Source organism: Brassica napus, chromosome A3, assembly GCF_020379485.1.
Source record: "Brassica napus cultivar Da-Ae chromosome A3, Da-Ae, whole genome shotgun sequence".
In the NCBI taxonomy this organism is placed as follows: domain Eukaryota; kingdom Viridiplantae; phylum Streptophyta; class Magnoliopsida; order Brassicales; family Brassicaceae; genus Brassica; species Brassica napus.
The window spans coordinates 32,352,502-32,359,337 of record NC_063436.1 but is presented as its reverse complement, the minus strand read 5'-3'; the positions used below and the strand labels follow the sequence as shown (position 1 = coordinate 32,359,337).

The following is a 6,836-nucleotide window of genomic DNA, read 5'->3' as shown; positions in this document are numbered from 1 at the left end:
GATGCCAAGTTTGATTGGACAGAGGAATGTTCGGGAAGTTTCACTGAGTTGAAGCGGCAGCTGACCCATGCGCCAGTTTTGGTACTCCCGAGGCCAGGGATACCATATGATGTTTACACTGATGCTTCAGGCACCGGATTGGGATGTGTACTGATGCAGGAGGGTCAGGTCATTGCCTATGCATCACGACAATTGAGGCCTCACGAAGTCAATTATCCTACGCATGATTTGGAGTTGGCAGCAGTTGTATTTGCATTAAAGATCTGGAGGTCATACTTGTATGGAGAGAAAGTGAAGATTTTCACGGACCACCAGAGTCTGAAGTACGTATTTACGCAGGCGGACTTGAATTTGAGGCAGCGTAGATGGATGGAGTTGTTAGCAGACTACAACTTGGAGATCGCATATCATCCGGGAAAGGCTAATAATGTGGCGGATGCCTTGAGTAGGCGTAGAAGCGATGTATCGGGAACCAAAGAGGTCCAAGAGCTTACTGGGACACTTGCTAGTCTCCGATTATGTGCAGTTACTGTAGAGGGAGAGTCAGTTGGCGCTGAGGCTGTAGAGCGGGCAGACTTACTATGGAGGATACGCAAAGCTCAGGATGGTGATGAGGCTTTGCGTAAGCAGATCGAGATGGAGAGTATTGGTTATCATACAGCCTCCAGCGGGATGTTCATGTACCGAAACCGGGTTTGTGTGCCCAATGATGAGCTGTTAAGAAAGGAGATCTTACGGCAAGCACACCACTCGAGTTTCTCTATTCATCCAGGAAATACCAAGATGTATAGGGATCTGAAGCGATATTACCATTGGCCTGGTATGAAGAGAGATGTTGCTTCATTTGTATCGCAATGTCAGACGTGTCAGATGGTTAAGGCCGAGCATCAGGTTCCTAGCGGGTTATTGCAAAACCTTCCATTACCGGAGTGGAAATGGGACATGGTAACTATGGATTTTGTGACGGGTTTGCCGACTACATCAGGAGGAAAGAATGCCATATGGGTAATCGTGGATAGACTTACGAAGTCAGCCCATTTTCTAGCGGTTAAGAAGACAGACAGAGCTGATCAGCTAGCACAGACTTACATCAGCGAGATTGTGAGATTGCATGGAGTTCCTGTCAGCATTGTATCGGATCGGGATACAAAGTTCACGTCTGAGTTTTGGAGGGCCTTCCAGAAGGCACTTGGAACAAAGGTTCATATGAGTACGGCGTATCACCCGCAGACAGATGGTCAGTCAGAGAGGACAATTCAGACTTTGGAGGATATGCTCAGAGCTTGTGTTTTAGATTGGGAAGGTAGTTGGGTGAAGTATCTACCTCTAGCCGAGTTTGCCTACAACAACAGCTATCATTCGAGCATTGGGATGGCACCATATGAGGCTCTATATGGTAGGCCTTGTCGCACACCACTTTGTTGGACGGAAGTGGGAGAGCGACGTGAGATAGAACCAGCCATGGTTCAAGAGACAGTCGAGCAGGTTGAGATGCTCAAGATGCGGCTTAAGGAAGCCCATGACCGTCAGAAGAGTTATGCAGATAAGCGGCGTAAGGATTTGGAGTTCCAGGTTGGCGACCTGGTATACCTGAAAATGAGGACATTTCAGGGAGGATCTAAGACTCGGAAGCTAAAGAAGCTTAAACCGAGATATATGGGACCATATCCTATTCTGGAGCGGATTGGAGCAGTTGCTTACCGATTGGATTTATCAGGAGAATTATCAGATTTCCATGATGTGTTCCATGTTTCCGTTTTGAGGAAAGTAGTGAGAGAGCCAGAGCTCATTTTGCAGCAGCCACCTAGAGACCTTGGCAAAGGTTTACGTGGGTTGTGCCAGCCAGTAGAGATATTGGATCGTCAAGTGAAAACAGATCATGGTATGATGACAATGTTGGTCAAGGTTCGTTGGGAGAGAGACGGGATTCAGGAGGAGACCTGGGAGTCCGAGCCCCAAATGAGGATTGATTATCCAGAGCTGTTTCGGGGTGTCATCGGAGAGTTTGGTGACTCGAATTCGGGGTCGAATTCCTTATTAGTGGGGGAGAGTTGTCATGACCCAAACCCAGGCCCATCTGACATTCAGCGAAGCCCAAAACCATTTCCAGAAGCCCAAGGTATTTTGTTACAAATACCCACCTTTCCACCTTGTTTTCTCATAAACTTCATCATAAAGGAAGAGTTAGAGAGAGAGTGAACTAAGAAGAAGAAGTGTGATCATTTTGCAGTGAGTGGGTCGCCGGAGCTCGTCGCCGGAGCAACCGTGTGCCGTGATCACGTTCAGCTCGTCACCCCCGATCAACACCCTAGGTAACTGCCGGAAACCGCATGCCTTAAGTTTCAGTTTCGTTTCCGTTTAGTAAATCGCCCATAACTTCCTAACCATTGATCATCTCGTGCATGCAAGACCACCATCGTGTTCCTCTCGTCGAGACGAAGCCGTAGACACCAACCACGCCGCAATCGGAGCCCGGACGAAGCCGCTAGAGCCTCTCGAAGTTTCGCCTCTGAGCGGGCGTGAAACGCACGCGCCGTCGTCGTCCGCCGGAGCCACCGCGCATTCCGGCCACTCGCCGCCGTCTCCGACCGCCGTTCGCCGGAGCCGCCGTGACCGGCCGCCGTCCGTCCGCCGCCGAGAAGCTGCCGCAGCGTCGCCGCCTCGCCGCCGTCGCCGCCGCTGATTTTCCGGTAAGCCGCCGCCACCCTCCGCCGTCGCCGCCGGGACTAGTGCCGGTGATTCGCCGGCGACTCACCAACTCGGCCGAGTCGACCCGGTGAGTCAACTCGGTCACTCGGTCAACCGGTGGTTTGACTGGTTTAATTTGATTTAGGGTTGGTTAGGTTAAACCGCCGGTTAAAATCAATTGGATTTCGGTTAGGATAAACCGGTTAGATAGATTAATTAATTAATTAATCAATTGATGGTTAAGGTAAACCGGATGGTCCAATTGGAATCGATTTCGGTTGAGTTAAACCGGTTGGTTTAAATCAATTCCAATCTGGTCAAGGGTTGACCGGCTTGGGTCAGAGTTGACCGGGTTGACCTTTGACCAGCGTGTTGACTTTTCCGTAAACCTTGACTAAACCCGTTTTAAACCATTCGAAAGCCGTTCTGACTTAGAATTTCGCCCTGATTTCAGATTTAGAGTCTATTTGAGCAGCTGGAGTTCATAGATACCACATTTCCCTATTGCTAAGGTGAGGGGCTATTCCCGAACTCCTCTTACACGGTTTAGGACTTCGAATAAGTATAACTTATTTCTAATATGTTCCGTCTGCTTGAAATCGAGTCTGTCATTGCTTGTTTAGTTATTAGGTTCTTTGCTTAAACCGGAACTAGGTTGTTAGAGGATTCAACATTGATTGCTTCACTTAATGTAAATGCTTAGCTAGGATTGTTTTTGAGTGGAGACGGATACAGAGACGGACTTCTGTATGCCGGATTGTATGAGGTTATGGCCAACTATAGTCGACCGGTTGAGCTGTAGCCTGGAAGTGTCGATAAATCGTCCACGGGCGGTGCCCGAGCACTATCTCGAGTTGTGTTATGTTTTTGGCCTGTTAGTGGGCGGCGAGTGCGCGCCTCGCTAGGATCATTGCTTGTTGCTTGGGTACTTTAGGTGCCGTGTTTGACATGTATTAGAATTAAATTATATTTATTCGGAGTGTTATGTCCGGGTCCATGGACTTCGGGGTAGCATCCCCCATACCTCATTGGGCGACTCACCTGTCGCTCACCCCTCACTTTTCCCCCTTTCAGGTGAGACCGACGAGCAGGAGTGATTATCGGACCGGTGCTATTGGGCTTTTGGGCTTCTATCGCTTTTACCGCTTTTATCTTTATCGGGCCTTTGGACTTTTATCGTTTATGTTATTTCCTATTTCAGACTTTCGGTTTACGTCGTATTTTATATTTCGGATGTTATCGATGTTGGGCTTTTAGGCCTTATGGTATCATATCGACTTTTATATTATGATATGAAGATTATTATTATTTCAGTATTTATTATTTTGTTATTTTTCGCAATTATATTTTTTTGAGAAAACCGGGTGTGACAATTTTTGGTAGTGGCAAAATACCAAAACTGTGACACCCGTCACTTTCGAAATAATAAAAACAATTCGATAAATAATAGTTTATGAAATCTCCATTTATAAATATAAAAGTCAATATAGTATCACAAGGCTTAAAGGCCCAATAACGATAACATTCGAAATATAAAGTATGACATAAACCGAAAGTCCGAAATACGAGATAACATAAACGATAGATAGGAGCCCAAGGCCCAAAAGCGATAAAACGATAAAATGGATAGAAGTCCAAAGCTCGATAGTAGTAAAAGCCCAAAAGCACCGGTCCGGTATAATCACTCCTGCTCATCGGTCTCACCTGAAAGGGGAAAGAAGGAGGGGTGAGCGACAGGGGAATCGCCCAGTGAGGTATGGGGATGCTAAACCGCAAACCACTGACTGAGTTCATAGCACTACTAAAATGTAGGCCTAGCTCTAGCATGAAACAAACACGGCGTCTATTACACCACACAAAACAATCAACATATGTCTAGTGGACTAGACATGCTACAACCAATGCGATAATAGCATACCGCATTTCCTTATAAGGATATAATTATATATGACTCTACAAGCGTCGTAAGTACAGTAGTCCACTCTGTACCCCCGCAATCTCCACAAACAAAGCGGCCTAGTACAAACGTCTCTGTACCCCGCTAAACACACGGCCTAGTACAGATATCTCCGTACCCCGCGATCTCTCAAACAAAACGGCCTAGTACAAACGTCTCTGTACCCCGCTAAACACACGGCCTAGTACAGATATCTCCGTACCCCGTGATCTCTCAAACATGCGGCCTAGTGCAATCACCTCTGCACCCCGCAATCTCAACACATGGACTAGCATATATAAATATATATATATTTAACAGTTCTTAACATCAATCATTTCAATCAACCGTTGAATCCTCTATTATCCTATTTCCGGTTTAACAATCAATATCAATAATGAACAAGCAAGACTCTCAAACAGACTCGATTCACAAAGACGGATCATGTTTCGAAACTAAACTTTCCATAATGGTAGTACTAAACTAGTTCGGGATTTAAACGGAGAAGCCCTCACCTTAGCAACAAGAAGACGTGGTATCTATGAACTCCAGCTGCTCAAATAGATTCCAAATCTGAAATCAGGGCGAAATTCTGAGTCGGAACGGCTTTCGAACGGTTTAAAACGGGTTTAGTCAAGGTTTACGGAAAAGTCAACACGCTGGTCAAAGGTCAACCCGGTCAACTCTGACCCAAACCGGTCAACCCTTGACCAGATTGGAATTGATTTAAACCAACCGGTTTAACTCACCCGAAATCGATTCCAATTGGACCATCCGGTTTACCTTAACCATCAATTGATTAATTAATTAATTAATCTATCTAACCGGTTTATCTTAACCGTAATCCAATTGATTTTAACCGGCGGTTTAACCTAACCAACCCTAAATCAATTTAAACCAGTCAATCCAATCGGTTAACCGAGTCACCGAGTTGACTCACCGGGTCGAATCAGCCGAGTTGGCGAGTCGTCGGCGAGTCACCGGACAATTGTCACCGGCGGCGACGGCGGAGGGTGGCGGCGGCTTACCGGAAAATCAACGGCGGCGACGGCGGCGAGACGGCGACGCGGCGGCAGCTTCTCGGCGGCGAACGGACGGTGGCCGGTCACGGCGGCTCCGGCGAACGTTGGTCGGAGACGGCGGCGAGTGGCCGGGATGCGCGGTGGCTCCGGCGGACGGCGATGGCGCGTGCGTTTCACGCTCGTGCAGAGGCGAAACTTCGGGAGGCTCTAGCGGTTTCGTCCGGGCTCCGATTGCGGCGTGGTTGGTGTCTACGGCTTCGTCTCGACGAGAGGAACACGATGGTGGTCTTGCATGCACGAAATTCGCAGTGGTTAGGAAGTTATGGGCGATTTACTAAAACGGCCGAAACTGAACTAAATGCATGGCGGTTTTGCGGTGGTTACCTAGGGTTGCGAACGGTGGTGTCGAGCTGAACGTGATCACGGCACACGGTTGCTCCGGCGACGAGCTCCGGCGACCCACTCACTGTAAAAGATCACACCTCTTCTCTTAGCTCACTCTCTCTCTAACTCTTCTTCTTCTTTTGCATAAAGTTTGTGAGGAACTAAAGTGGATAAATGTGGGTTTTTATAAAAAAAATACCTTGGGCCTCTAGGAATGGATTTGGGCTTCGACCTGAATTCTTTGGGTTAGGATTTGGGTCATCACAACTCTCCCCAACTAATAAGGAATTCGACCCCGAATTCGAATCACGAACTGGTTCTCCAACGACGTCCGAGAATAGCTCTGGATAATCAATCCTCATCTGGGCTTCTGACTCCCAAGTCTCCTCCTGAATACCGTCTCTTTCCCAACGAACTTTGACCAACATGGTCATCATACCATGATCTGCTTTCACTTGGCGATCCAATATCTCTACTGGCTGACACGGCGCATGCAAATTTCTATCAAGATCACTGGGCGGTTGCTGCAAAATGAGCTCCGGTTCTCTCACGACTTTCCTCAAAACCGAAACATGAAACACGTCATGGAAGTCTGATAACTCTTCTGATAAGTCCAATCGGTAGGCAACTGCTCCAATCCGCTCCAAAATAGGATATGGTCCCATATATCTCGGCTTAAGCTTCTTTAGCTTTCGAGTCTTAGATCCTCCCTGAAATGTCCTCATTTTCAGGTATACCAGGTCGCCAACCTGGAACTCCAAATCCTTGCGCCGCTTATCTGCATAACTCTTCTGACGGTCATGGGC

The 6,836-nt window shown here is 47.5% G+C and overlaps 1 long non-coding RNA gene across 1 annotated transcript; it reads left to right on the top strand.

Moving 5' to 3' along the window:
* The first annotated feature begins 1,874 nt into the window (after window positions 1-1,874).
* On the top strand, window positions 1,875-3,998 carry LOC106442945. Its single transcript, XR_007328364.1, has 2 exons — window positions 1,875-2,312; window positions 2,410-3,998. It is a non-coding gene; the product is annotated as an uncharacterized LOC106442945 (long non-coding RNA).
* The last annotated feature ends 2,838 nt before the right edge of the window (window positions 3,999-6,836 follow it).